Below are 14,199 nucleotides of genomic sequence, written 5' to 3'. Positions count from 1 at the left end.
GCTTGGTCAGCTAATTATACTCCTCTCATTTAATCAGTAACTTCTCTCTTGCAGGGAGATACAAGTGCTGCATTTCCATGGTTGCCACAGCTGGATAATTTTATTTGAACAAAAACTTTATTTTTTCTTGTTTGAAATGTATTTTCTTTTTTTATGTGGGTAGTTTTTTTTATTTTTAATATATATATTTATATTGAAATATAGTTGATTTACAATGTTGTGTTAGTTTCAGGTGTACAGCAAAGTGATTCAGTTTTTGTACATTCTTTTCCATTATAGGTTATTATAACATGTTGAGTATAGTTCCCTGTGCTGTACAGTAGGTCCTTGTTGATTATCTATTTTATATACAGCAGTGTGTATATTTTAATCCCAAACTCCTAATTTATCCCTCTCTCCTGCCTTTCCCCTTTGGTGACCATAAGTTTGTTTTTTTATGTCTGTGAGTCTATTTCTGTTTTGTAAATAAGTTCATTTGTATCATTTTTTAAGATTCCACATATAAGCAATATCTGATATTTGTCTTTCTCTGTCAGGCTTACTTCACTTAGTATGATGATCTCTAGGTCCATCCATGTTGCCGCAAATGGCATTATTTCATTCTTTTTTTTTAATGACTGAGTTAATATTTCATTCTGTATATATACCACATCTTCTTTATCCATTCATCTGTTGATGGACACTTAGGTTTCTTCCATGTCTTGGCTATTGTAAATAGTGCTGTTGTGAACATTGGGGTGCATGTATCTTTTCAAATTATGGGCTTTCTCCACATATATGCCCAGGAGTGGGATTGCAGAATTGTATGCTAGCTCTTTTCTTAGTTTTTTTTTTTTTTTTTTTTTTAAGGAACCTCCAAACTGTTCTCCATAGTGGCTATACCAATTTACATTCCCACCAACAGTGTAGGAGGGTTCTTTTTCCTCCACACCCTGTCCAGCATTTATTATTTGTAAACTTTTTGATGATGGCCATTCTGACTGGTGTGAGGTGATACCTCGTTGTATTGACAGTTTTGATTTGCATTTCTCTAATAATTAATGATGGTGAGCATATTTTTATGTGCCTTTTGGCCACCTGTATGTTTTCTTTGGAGAAATGTCTATTTAGATCTTCTGCCTGTTTTTTTGACTGGGTTGTTTGATTTTTTTTTATTGAGCCATGTGATCTGTTTGTATATTTTGGAGATTAATCTCTTGTGCGTATCTTTGTTTGCAAACAGTTTCTTCCATTCTGTAGGTTGTCTTCTCGTTTTGTGTATGGTTTCCTTTGCTGTGTGAAAGCTTGTAAGTTTAATTAGGTCCCATTTGTTTATTTTTATTTTTATTTCCATTACTCTAGGAGACGGATCTAAAAAGACATTACTGCAATTTATGTCAAACAGTGTTCTGCCGATGTTTTCCTCTAGGCGTTTTATAGTATCCAGTTTTACATCTAGGTCTTTAATCCATTTTGAGTTTATTTTTGTGTATGGTGTTAGAGAATGTTCTAATTTCATTCTTTTACATGTAGCTGTCGAGTTTCCCCAGCACCGTTTATTGAAGATACTGTGTTTTCACCATCATATATTCCTGCATTCTTTGTTGTAGATTAATTGACCCTATGTGCATAGGTTTATCTCTGGGCATTCTATCCTGTTGCATTGAGCTATATTTCTGTTTTTGTGCCAGTACCATACTGTTTTGATTACTGTATATTTGTAATATTGTCTGAAGTCAGGGAGCCTGATTCTTCCAGTTCTGTTTTTCTTTCTCAAGATGCTTTGGCTATTTGGGATCTTTTGTGTTTCCATAAAAATTTTTAAACTTTTTGAACAAAAAGTTTAAAATTTGTCAATTGATCAATGTGGTAATTTATTTCTCCAGTTCATTCAGTACATATCAAATGTCAAGCCTTCAAGATACTATGATGAATACTATTCTTTTCTCTCAATAAGCTTAAAATATGATGGTAGAGGGAAAAATAGTAAAAAGGCAATGAGAATAGCTTATGGCAGATGTTATAATAAGACTAGATATAGGAAATTCTGTAAGAACAAGGATTGAGCCCCTAACCCAGAATCAGTGACTCCTAAGTCTTTCTAGAATAAGCACAGATAAACTGAAGTCTAAAACAAGCAGAAAATATTTAGTCCAAAAAGAGATAGCCTGGAAAAGTGTGTGCAAAAAATTATATTTTAGAGGATATTATCTGTGAACATGGTTTAATATATTTAGAACTAAAGTCAGACTGAACACACATGCCTGCCTCTTCTCATACCCCAAATCACTCAAAAGTAACTGGAATATGTATTTAAAAACAAATTCGTAATAGCTCAACAATGAGAAAATATAGCATCAGCAGACTAGAAATTAGAATCAGTCTAAAAGTTTGAAAGCAAAGGGGATCAGATTAGCAAACATAGTAGAAAAGCTTGTGCTAGGGTAAATTGCAGTGGCAGAGATGGCAAAACTTGTGCCTGGTATTTTTGCTGGACGCCTCTTTGCTTTAGACATCTTTGCTACAAGCATTTTTGCTGCAAATATTTTTGCACATAACTAATTTGCCCTAAGGCCATTTTCTGTTAAAGATAAAAATAACTGTTTGCCCGTTTTGGGTTTGAGAGTTTGGTTTCATCTGGTTGAAATGTGTTAGATTTATCGAGCTAACAGATGACAGTGATTTACCCCAAGAGTTGGTTTCTTAATATGAAACACACTCCACTGGAGGAGAAAGAAGCTGAGGGTCTCTGAGGTGCAGTGTTGAACCCACATTTCCATAGACCTTTGGAATATTTATCAACAAACATGTGACAATATGACAAGAACACAAACATTAGTGTGGAAGGCTTTCACAACACAATACAAAACTCAGTTACAAAGATAAGTGGACATTTTATCCTGTCCAAAACATCCATTGAGGTATTTGGTCCACACCAAGAGGTCCTTGAAATTTGGTCCTATCAAAAACATATTTGGGGGGCTTCCCTGGTGGCGCAGTGGTTGGGAGTCCGCCTGCCAATGCTAGGGGACGCGGGTTCGAGCCCTGGTCTGGGAGGATCCCGCGTGCCGCGGAGCGGCTGGGCCCGTGAGCCACAGTTACTGAGCTTGCGCGTCTGGAGCCTGTGCTCCGCAACAAGAGGCCGCGATGGTGAGAGGCCCGCGCACCGCGATGAAGAGTGGCCCCCGCTTGCCACCACTGGGGAGGGCCCTCGCACAGAAACGAAGGCCCAACACAGCCATAAATAAATAAATTAATTAAAAAAAAACATATTTGGTTCATGAGCATATTTGGTTCATGCAAAATAGTCCTTGATATTTGTTCCTGTCAAAAATGTCTACACTTAGAAAGCATCTCTAGGTTCAAATAGCCTATAGTGTTTATTTATACTTTTTGTTTACAGGATTAATACATAAAAAATACATAAAATCATGTTTTATTGATCCAATAATTTTGTTGTGGCTATATTGCTGGTAATAACCCTTCTTGGCTTGGTAGCCTAGCTGGTAATGGCACATGGGGTTAGGCAGATGGGTCAGGGTTTGAATCTTGCACAAGAACAGCATTTATATAAACTAAGGGTACTGAGGAAAAGTTCTACAGTTAGAGAAATGCACAGAGGATGACAAGTTGAGAGTGGCATCTAGAAGTGGATGGTGTGTTAATATATCACTGAGCATTTGGTTGCATGTGGCTGGGTCATTCAGTAAGGACAGAGTTTGAAAGGAGGGGCTTGGTCAAGCTGCTGTGTAAAACGAGAGCTGAGTGCATTGACATAAACACTTTATACAGAGTCTTGTTTACTTGGAAGGAGTTAGAATGGGTATGGCTCTCCTACCACATAGAGGTTGGGTGTAATAGTGATCATGAGGGAGATACCAGGCATCTAATTAATGCCCTACAACTAAATATTGCCCAAGTATTTGTGTTTGCATGGGAAAGAAATCTCAACGTTAACCCTTGATTATGCAAGATAGATTTCAAGATTGCAAATATGAATGTGATTTGATTACTCCTACTAAAGGCACAAGAAAAAGAATGCTTGTTTCGCTTTTCACAATCACTGTGGTAAAAAAATAACTTCTTTAGATCTAACACTTGAGTGTGTGACAATGGAAAGTAACACCCATAAGTGTACATCCATGTTGTTTGGACTTCCATTTGTTCCTTTGGAAGATATAAATGAATACATTGTGTATAATTCAGAAGAAAATGTAGATGACCTAATGGATCATGTTGAGAAAGTGTATGTTTGTGGAAGGCATGGCAGAGGCAGACAAAGACCAAAAGATCCAAGATTTCCACCAGAAACTTGGAATATTTATACATCAGTACTGAATGTCAAACACAGGATGAACAATGCAGTGGAAGGCTGGCATAAGCAAATTTCAAAAGCTGATAGTAGTGCATTATCCTTCAATTTGGAGGCTTACTGAAGTGTTAAAAGACAAATAGCAAAGCAATGAACAAGTTATCACCCAAGTTCCTGGTGTTCACACTCAAATAGGGCCACCAACTCCCAGATGATACTGATAAAATCAAATTAGTATAACTGAAACTGTTAACAGATATAACAAATATAAAGCTAACATAAATATATTTATAAATATAAATATATTAAATTATAAATATTTATAAATATAAAGCCAAGGTCTATATATACTTGAGAACAATTACTCTTTGACTTAAGAGTAACCCTACCAAGCTTCATGATAAAGAACAAGAATCAGTGTGAAATCCAAAGGTCATCACGAATTACATAAGAATAACAAATAAAATTTTAACAAAATCAAATGTTTATATTATTTAACACATCATGGACCAAATATCTCAACACACATTTTGCACGGGTCCAAAATTCAGGGATCTTTCAGCAAAGTTATTTTTGATATTTAGCATATCATGGACCAAATGTCTCTATGAACGTTTTGGACAGGATCAAATTTCAAGGGCCTTTTGGCATGAACCAAATGTCTCAATGAACATTTTGTATGGGACCAAATGTCCTGCAAGGATTACAATACTTATCCTACTATTTAGAAATTGATACCGCTCTTAATAGAGGAAGAAATTTTAGTGAAAAAGAAGAAGTGCATGCTGAACAAGAAGACAAATCAAGAAGCCCCCAAAAAAGTATACTATGAAAGAAAAACTTCAAAGACAATTGCTTAGATACAACCCACAAAATAAAATCAGTTATTAGCGCAGTATTGCAGTCTATCTACACACATTTTAAATGTATTCAAATATTTTGTATTATCATTTGTATTATCATTCATTTCTCATTTATGTTCTTTTTAATTTTATTAAAAATTTTATTTCTTTTATTTTTTGTTATTTAATCTTTTATGGCAAAATTGCCTTATGGACAATCAGTTATGTGACCAAAATGTTTGTAGTGAAATGCTTGCAAACAAAGATGTCTGTGACAAAGAGGCTTATGGCAATAATACCTAGAATTAGCAAACTACAATCTCAGAGTGAGTGAAATCCAAAGTAACAGGTGATCCCTGGGGCAGTAGTCAGGGGGATTAGCTGAAAGGGAGGCACAACCAGGAGACTACTACACTGCTTCCTTAGTCCCAAAGTACACAAGGCTGAAACTGAACAGCAAGTAATAATTGCACACTAAAGGAACTAACTTCCTAGGGAGGGCTTTTAGTGGAACATAGTCCAAACAGAGTGAAAATAATCATATATGTTTGGCTTAGTCCTTGCTTTTCTCTGTTCAAAAACATTAAGCATCTGTACATAGTATATACTTCTAAAATGTGTTCATCTAATATAGAGTAACTCTTTCTGGTATGACTGAGAGTATGAGTGTCCATTGCCAAACATCATCACTCTAATATCTTATTATAGTTTGAAAGATGTCCATCTACTCCTCATGAATTTCTCTTATAACTCAGTACTGACATTCTGCAACTTTTAAATTGTGAAGTTTACTACTAACAGCATTTTTTCTATTTCAGCAAAGGCAAATCATTTCATGATCATAAAGTGTAGAATGTAAATATAATTAATTTGCAGTAAGTAGCTAACTGGTCCTCCAGGGTTATGTGAGCCATTTTTCTTAGTCACAACTACAGGTCTTTGAATACCAAGCAGTGGTAGTAGAAAGATCAGTCTAAGTGATGCTAATTCCATGTGGATAAGCTCATGTATAATCTCTATTCCTATTACCATGGCCAATTTGATCATGATCTAATTAAATTAGAACAGAGTCAAGAAAGGAAGGATGAATGTCATTCCTAAGTAGATCATCTTGTCTACCTGGCTATTTAGAGCTGCTTACACAGTAGAGACTTTTGATACGAATTTGCAAGGAGACAAATTCTCTGTCCCTCTAGGTTTAGTCTTAAATATCTAATATGAAGCTTCACCAAATATACTTAAAATCAGTCCTCTAACTTTTCCTATTCATTTCCCTGACCATACTGCCATTCCCTTAATCACTGCACCAAAACTGGAGTGTTTCTCAGCATTTATCTTTCCTTACAGATAAAATGAATCATGAGATTGATTATACTACTTGGAGTTCTACCTTTTGATAGGAATTTACTTTTTTACTTTAATTCAAAGCCATCACTATGTTGGGCTATAAGGCTACAGCTGTTTATACCTAGCTGATGTAAGACTACCCTACACATAAGTACATAAAACAGACTTACCACAGAAAAGTCATACAAAATAATTACTTTTTAAATTGATGGCCATCAAAAATTATTTTAAGCAAGAGATTGCAACATTCATATATCTTTAGTAAGATAATTCTAGTAAAAATATGAAAGGTAGATTTAAAGGAAGATAATAAGGGCAATGTAACCAGGTGGAATAATTATTAACCCAAGTGAGAAATGACAAAACATAAATTAAGGAAGTTGTTACAAGAAGAGAAAAGTGGGATGGATTAGAGAAACATTTTTGAAATACAAACTGTCTATAATTCTGAGTAAGAAAGATATATAATTTAAAATGCTCTTCCAATTTGATGGCAACTTTGTTGATTATAATATCATTTTTATGGGTTTACCTAAATTAAAATTATTTTTCAAAGATACTGAACACATATTTTTCTCTCATAATTAACAGTGCTGGTAGGAATTTATTTAAAATATTAATGCACTTGCTTTTGAGGAGTATATGTTTGCACAATCTGTTCTTTAATCTTTTACATTTTCATGACTATTGCACTTTGATTGAAGGGGCTTAAATGTCAGTGTTTGAATCAATTTCCACCACCCTGAGAATAGAATCTGTGACTCTGTATTCTAAAGAGTGAGGGAAATAGCATGATGACAAATGGAATTGCAGAATTAGCAAATATAAATGCAAAATACTGATTAACATTTCAGTGTTAGTCTATCAAGAGGCCATGTCTTTAAGGGATAATTATAATATCCTATGAAAACAAAGTTCAGTTACACTCAAGTTTGTTTATCTGTCATCTATCTACCTATCCATCTATTTATCTAAATTCATGTAAATCACTTGATGAAAGAGACTAGAATGATTTTTGTGTGTTTTACGAGCAGAACCTAGAAAAATAATTACCTGATATGAACAATAAATTGCTAAAAGCAAATCAATTTTTGAAGACTATTTACAGAAGAAAAATGCCTTCAGGAAAGTGGATTTCTTGACTACATTTCTTCTAATGCTATTGCATTTCCCCAGATATTTACATTCTCTTAGTCATTTTGTTAATTTTAGGAGAGAATCATGAGATATGTGCCAGACCTTTAATCTTCCTCCCTTTCTCCCTTCTTTCTCTTCATCCTTTTTTACTTCCGTTTCTATTTTTTAAATAAATAATCAGTATTCATTTAGGAGAAAAAGGAAATAAAGAAATAAACTAACCAATGAAGTAAATGAGTATATGTCATCTATCCACACATCATTTATATACAGGCATACCTTGTTTTATTATGCTTCACTTTATCGAGCTTCACAGATATTGCATTTTTTTTTTTTTACAAATTGAAGGTTTGTGGCAACTCCATGTACAGCAAGTCTATTGGCAACATTTTTCCAACAGCATTGGCTCACTTTGTGCCTCTGTGTCACATTGGAAATTTTCACAATATTTCAAACTTTTTCATTGTTATCATATTTGTTATAGTGACCTGTGATTAGTGATCTTTGATGTTACTATTGTAATTGTTTTAGGGCACCACAAACCACACACATATAAGACAGCGAACTTAATGGATAAATGTTGTCTGTGTTCTCACTGCTCCACCAATCAGCCATTTCCCTGTCTCTCTCCCTCTCCTTGGGTATCACTATTCCCTGAGACCCAACAATATTGAAAGTAGGCCAATTAATAAATCTACAATGGGCCCTTAGTGTTCAAGTAAAAGGAAGAGTCATACATCTTTCACTTCATATCAAAAGCTTAGTGAAGAAGGAATGTCAAAAGCTGACGTAGGCCAAAAGCTCAGCCTCTTGCTCTAGTTAGCCAAGGTGTGAATGCAATGGAAAATTTCTTAAAGGAAATGAAAAGTGCTACTCCAGAGAACACATGAGTGATAAGAAAGTGAAACAGCCTTATTGGTAATATGGAGAAAGTTTTAGTGATCTGGATAGAAGACCAAATCAACCGTATCATTCCCTTAAGACAAAACCTACTCTAGAGCAAGGACCTAACTCTCTTCAATTCTCTGAAGGCTGAGAGAGGAGAGGAGGCAGCAGAATAAGAAGTCTGAAACTAGCAGAGGCTGGTTCACAAGGTTTAAGCAAAGAAACCATCTTCATTACAAAACAGTGCAAGGTGAAGCAACAAGTGCTGATGAAGAAGCTTCAGCAAGTTATCCAAAGGTCTAGTTAAGATAATTAATGAAAGTGGCTACACTAAACAACCGATTTGCAATGTAGATGAAACAGACTTCTGTTGGAATAAGATGCTATCTAGGACTTTCACAGCTAGAGAGGAGAAGTCAATGCCTCGCTTCAAAGCTTCAGAGTACAGGCTGACTCTCTAATTAGGGGTTAATGCAGCTGGTGACTTTAAGTTGAAGCCAGTGCTCATTATTCTCAAAATCCTAGGGCCTTTAAAAATTATGCTAAATCTACTCTGCAAGTGCTCTAGAAATGGAACAACAAAGCCTGGATGACAGCATATCTGTTTTCAACATGATTTACTGAATATTTGAAGCTCACTATTGAGATATACTGCTCAGAAAAAGACTCCTTTCAAAATTATTACTGCTTACTGACAATGTACCTAGTTAACCAAGAGGTCTGATGGAGATGTACAGTGAGATTTAGTATTGTTTTCATGCCTGCTAGCACAAGGTACATTCTGCAGCCTATGGATCAAGGAGTAATTTTGGCTTTCAAGTATTATTATCTAAGAAATACATTTTGTAAGGCTATAGCTACCTTAGATAATGATTCCTCTGATGGATCTGGGTAAGGTAAATTGAAAACTTACGGAAAGGATTCACCATTTTAGAAGCAGTTAAGACCATTCATGATTCATAACAAGAGGTCAAGATATTGACATTTACAGAAGTTTGAAAGAAGTTGATTCCAATCCTCATGGATGACTTTGAGGGGTTTAAGACTTCGGTAGAGGACGTAACTGCATATTTGGGGGAAATAGAAGAGACTAGAAATTAGAAGCGGAGCCTGAAGATGTGACTGAATTGCTACAATCTCATGATGAAACTTTAAAGGCTAAGGAGTTGCTTCTTGTGGATGAGCAGGGAAAGTGATTTTTTTTTTGACATAGAATCTACTCCTGGTGAAGATCTTTATACTTGAAATCTACAACAAGGGAAATGTATGGATTTTTATCTATGATTTGTAGCATTTTGGTTTCACATATTTTCAGACTATCTTCAATCTCTGAATCCTGATTTATGAATGGTGAATCATGCTTTTTGTTTTTTTAAAGAAGACTAGTGGATTTGAAACTACACTAGAACTAAAATTTACCATTTATTTAATAACATTTTAAATGAAAATCGGAATATTTCTCTTAGAAATAGCTTCTTCTTATGTTCCTATATTTAAAGGATTAATTTTTGAAATTGGTGCTAAGGAATTTGTGTTGCAGATTTGCTTTGTGCTCACAGTAAAAAGCAGTGAATCATATAATCAGCCAGAAGTTTAGCCTTCATCAAGGCTTAAGCTGAATTCTCTCTATAACCCATAGACAAGAGGTTTCCAAGGGGCTATTTGAACACCTTTATTTTTTTTTTTAAAAGTAAATTCTTACACATAAATAAACATCATTGCTATTTCCAACTATTTATGGGATAAATAAGGTCTTTTTTTATGTTAAATTATAAAATTGAAACATAAAATTCCCAGTAAAACATTTACTTAAAATATTTTGATTCCATCTGTTTTCCAACCTCCAAGATGGTTATACTAATTATCAACTATAATATCAATGTATTATTGGGTTTATGACTTAGACAGCAATGTCTTTCCCAACTGCACACCATATAACATGAATATCTTGAAATAATGAAATATGGATGGCACATTTCTCTACTTTCCAATAAATACTACATGTTTTTTGTTTTTGTTTGTGTAATTTTATATATATCTTTGGTTAGCCCCACTGATTTCTCTCTGAGTGTTGATGTATACACCTCTGCTGGAGGCATCATCTTACCCTGAAGTCACACCTCTAAACATTTTTTTGAAGTATTCATTACAACAAATTTTACACAATCACATGATCTGGGCTTGTAAATTATTTCTTTAAAAATGATATCAATCAAAATACTAGTATTAGCAGAATAATTAATTCTAAGATATTAAATGGAAATATATCTAGGAAAACCAAAATCAAGTTCGAGTGTTTGCAGCCAGGAGGAAACTCCATTTCATAGCAGCCTCTTTGCAGCATGGACGGCACTGCTTCTTGTCATTATACCACAGCTGACAATACAGATGATGTGCATGTGACCCCACCACTAGTAACTCTTCCACTCATATCTCTAAAGCCAAATGTTCGCTCTACTCCAGAACCTTTACCAGGATATGGAGTTTGTGTCTTGTCCTCCTTCCTTGGGTTGCTCTCTATCTACCACAGACTTGGAGAATTTCATCTGATTGGTATAGTCAAGGTCACATTCTGGCTCCTATGTATTAGAAGTAAGATTGTGCTAGTTCTCCTTGCCACAAAAATTCATCCTTCTTGTATATGTTAGTCCTTATAATATTTCAATTTACCCATTTATAGACTGTTAAATTATATTGAATTTTTTTGAAAACAAGCAAGCAGAGAAGCCACTTGATGGTTCATAAGAGGTTATACTGATGGCATACTGTATTAAAATTAGCTATTAAAAATTGTGATTACATGGTTCAAGAAAGCTATTAGATAACCTTAAACCATTTAATGTAAAACCTACCACATCCTTAGTGACAAATACATGAAAATAATAACAAGCATAGTAAAATAGTTATGTAGCACAGTTTTCTAGAAAATAATTCCCACTTGAATCTGACTATGAATACTCAATTTAACTCCCTTCTCCAATGTACCAACCATTCTCATTACTGCTGTTCGTTCTAATTCTCACTATTCTGAACCTGCAGCACTTGTTCATAGATTTAAAACAAATGGAATTTTAAGGTTGGAAGGCCTCTTGGATAATTTATAGTCCCGTATTTTCATTTAACAGATAATAGAATTTAGATCTTACAACTATGAATTTACTTTCAAAAGTTTATTCACAAATCTCATAGCACAGTCCAGTTTCACATCTCATGAGGATATGCTCTTTCCACTACCACTGAGTTAAGTTTTCTGGGTCACAGATCTGATACTAACATGTGCTGCATTTTGTTGTTAGACACATATTTGTGTATACATGACTTGTCTCCTCTAGTGGACAATAAATTTCTCAAAAGCAGGAAATTATATTTGTAATTTTAAATATATATTGCCTTATTTCCTGTGACTCATGTTTTTTGTTACAAAATGTTAGGCTTATTGTGGCAATAAATGTTGTCTATTGGTTAATATAGTTATGAAATAATGCAGAACATTTAGAATTATTTTCGTGCACTATATAAGAATAAAATTAATAATACTCATACCAGACAGTGTTCCAAGAACTCTATGTACTCCTTTAATCCTTACAAAAGCCGTATGATATAGGTGCTATTGTTATTCTCCTTTAAAGATGAGGAAATGTGACACAGAGAGGATAACTAACTTTCCAAGGGCCACACAGTAAATGGTGGAACTAGGATTTAGAATCAGGTGATCTGCTTCCACAATCAGTATTCTAACATCCTTTGCATCGAAATCCATTTGAGATGAAATATGTAATTTTTTCCTCCTCAGCAGGGTATACCAGCTGATAAACTTCCTCCCTTGTCAACAAAAGTAGGGTTAAACTAAACTTCCATGCAAAGCAAGAAAAACTGAAAGAATGGTTGTTTTATTTTAAATTAGGGCAAGCATTCATACATGTTTAGCTAAGGAGAAAGTGTACCCCAAATCACATATTCAAATTGCCAAACCCTTCTGTGTTGGTATGGACTGTTATAAGAAATGTACACTGCAAATGCCCCTAGACTTTTTCTCCCTGCAAATTAACAACTAGCTTTTATTACAAAAAAGAAAGAAAACCTACAGTTGGAAAAGACATAGAGTGGCAGATGTTTGCCTTAATACATGTTGTTGGTATGAATTAAAGCTCTTTTTTTTTAGTGCAAAGGTTGTTGACATCTAAATAAATTAATATAAATACTATATCTTTAGTCACAATAATTTAAATTTTAGAATGTATCCTTTGCAGATACTACCACTTAGTAGATGTGCAATGGTGAATATTGCTCTATTATTTGTAAAATTGATAAACTATAAACAGCTTAAATGCCCATCATCAAGTGACTCTTTAAAAACATGTGACAGAGCAAGGAATGAGGTACTTCATAGTTGTATGATTCTGGCAGGCTAATAAAAACTTCTGTCAGCAGATATAAGAAACCAATAATATGGAAGGTAGACAATCATCAAGGGGAAAAAAAAAATGACAAAATATAAGGCTTACCCTACAGAGCACAGGAGCAATACCTCTGTAAGGCTTACCCTACAGAGCACAGGAGCAATAGCTATTTCTGAGTCCAAGGCAATATAACTGAGTTGTGCTGTCTCCTATTCATTTCAATCAAGTAGACAGTTTCTTTAGGTGATAGATTTACGTGTATATACAGAATGATAGAGAAAGGGAGCGAGAATGATCAGCAGGAAATATTAGGAAGTTGAATAAAAAAGTGTATATTACTGTTTCATTTAATCCCATAGAATTTGAATTCCCAGTACAATAAAATGATAATTTGAATGATTAATTAATACGGCACCATATAAATGAGTCAAAAATTTCTCATTTTTAATGAGATTAATACTTTTAATTTTATTAGTTTAGTGCAAAGATTAGCTATTACAGTATATGAACATATTATGTCATTTAATAACTATCAATAAATTTCCCCTCCCCTTTATTTTTTTCTTTAATCCTTACAACAAGTCCATTAGATAAAAATCAATGAAAATTAAAGTGACTCCTAGGGAAAAGTTCTGGGTTACTTGAGATTTCAATGAAGCGTTACAGGTTGGAAAGTAAGTTTGGTGCAAAAAAAATTAATATGCTCTCCATTGACTAAGATAAAGTATATTTTAAAAATTTATTCAAAAATATAAGTCTTATACTAATACAATGTAAACAGAAATAGGAGATCATATTTATTGAATATAAGGATAAAAAGATTGAGATGTAATAAAATGATGTTTGTCCTAATCCCAGATAGTTTCTTCTTATGGGGAAAAAAGACACACACACACAAAAAATCAAACAAATCATATAACCTTTCTCTCCAAAATAAGGGGAATTAACTAGTCTTAATAGGGCACATAATGCCCCCGCAGAAAACAAAAATAAATTATGTGCAATGAGAATTAAGGTGCTCTTAAGGATAATCCAAGATATCTCACTTGTAATGTAAATGATACTGTATTACCTCAAAGATAGTATAATCTATAAAAGCGACTAGTGCTGTTACATTTGTGTTGTTCTTTATTTGTACCTATACTGAACTACACATATTTCCTTAGGTATCTATGGGGCTTTGTATCAATATTTGGTTAAGCTAATAAATGAATTATTCACTTAGTATCTCTTGCCTGAATGGATGGCTGATGTCAGTTAATACCTCTGTCCAAGTCTCTTAACAGTTGTTTTTGTG

The sequence above is a fragment of the Balaenoptera borealis genome, assembly GCF_965194805.1.
Source record: "Balaenoptera borealis genome assembly, chromosome: 8".
NCBI classification, from domain to species: Eukaryota; Metazoa; Chordata; class Mammalia; order Artiodactyla; family Balaenopteridae; genus Balaenoptera; species Balaenoptera borealis.
The sequence above is the reverse complement of the archived record's forward strand: the minus strand, read 5'-3'. Positions refer to the sequence as shown.